This window comes from Tigriopus californicus, chromosome 12 (genome assembly GCF_007210705.1).
Source record: "Tigriopus californicus strain San Diego chromosome 12, Tcal_SD_v2.1, whole genome shotgun sequence".
Lineage (NCBI taxonomy): Eukaryota > Metazoa > Arthropoda > Copepoda > Harpacticoida > Harpacticidae > Tigriopus > Tigriopus californicus.
The window spans coordinates 1,450,221-1,451,496 of NC_081451.1; positions in this window are offsets into that span (position 1 = coordinate 1,450,221).

Sequence of the window (1,276 nt, forward strand, 5' to 3'; positions counted from 1 at the left end):
GACGTCAGTTTTGGATGTGAAAAATTTAAATAATGTGTAATGTAGCAGAAGGTAATAATACATTTGATGGTAAAACTCGGTAAGTTTCTTGGAAGTCGCTTAATTTTTTTAGGACGTGCTTTAAATATTTAATCAAATACTGTCAAACACTATCATTTTTGACATGTTTTCACAGTTTCAAATAACAGCGAAAAAAAATCCAAGGGAAGTCAAATAATCAGTTTTCTTACGTTTAATGTTTCAAAAAAGTAAAATTGAATTTGCAAGACAACCCATTTCATGCTTGTTACGTCCCTAAGGACACACCCCTAATCCAATATACTAGGAGGGTTATATCTTCACGTCTGTTCTATTCAAGATCAAGGTTAGGAGTAAAAGAGGCAGAGAGATATATAGAGAGAGAGAGCAATAGAGAAAGAGAGAGCAGGACAGTTGCATATGCGCATGTGCATGCAATACAAGTACACACAATGCTGCCTTGACGTCATCAGGTTTCATAATACCCATCCTAAATATATAGTATATATTTTGACTTTTTAAACATGCCTTTCGCCTCCCAAATTTAAAATTTTACAAAGGCATGACGTATGTTCTCCCCATAAGATTGATACTGTTGAAGTTGACCAAATTTGGAAATGAAATTTATTTTCTATTCAGCATTCCCATTGTCATTGCCAAACTAGCATGGCCAAGAATGGGAGTAACACAGTGATAACTTTCGCACATATATACGACACATTGATTAATTTTGCCTATCAATATTGGAATCAAAATGGCCAATCTGTTATCAAGAAGGTTGAATTTAAGCAATCAGGTCTCACCCTGGTTTTGGATTCAAAGCTTGAGAGCTCGGAGGCCCCTTCCCATCACTAATAGCCCTCTTACGCCGCACGAAATATGGTCTACGTTCTGCATTTCAGAGGGCGCTTTGTGATTCAGCCTCTACCAAATAAAGGGCAGATGCCTCTTTATTGAATTATAATGCGTTTGTGTTGTTTTTGGCCAATTCTATCAAAATCTTATTGAAAATTAATGCCCCGGGTCACATAATGTCCGGAAAAGAAATTGCGTTCAAGGCACGGCAAGAGCAGTTTATTTAGCAATCTGCCGTACTCTTCCCGTTTTCTTTGGCCCGTGTGACGTTGCAAATAAGGGCCCTTATACACTCAGCAGATGAACATTATCAATGCTCATTAGCACAATATGTTGGCAGGAAAACTTTAGACTTTAGGACTGCTTGAAACAAAAAATAAAATTTTAGTAAAAATAATTGTAA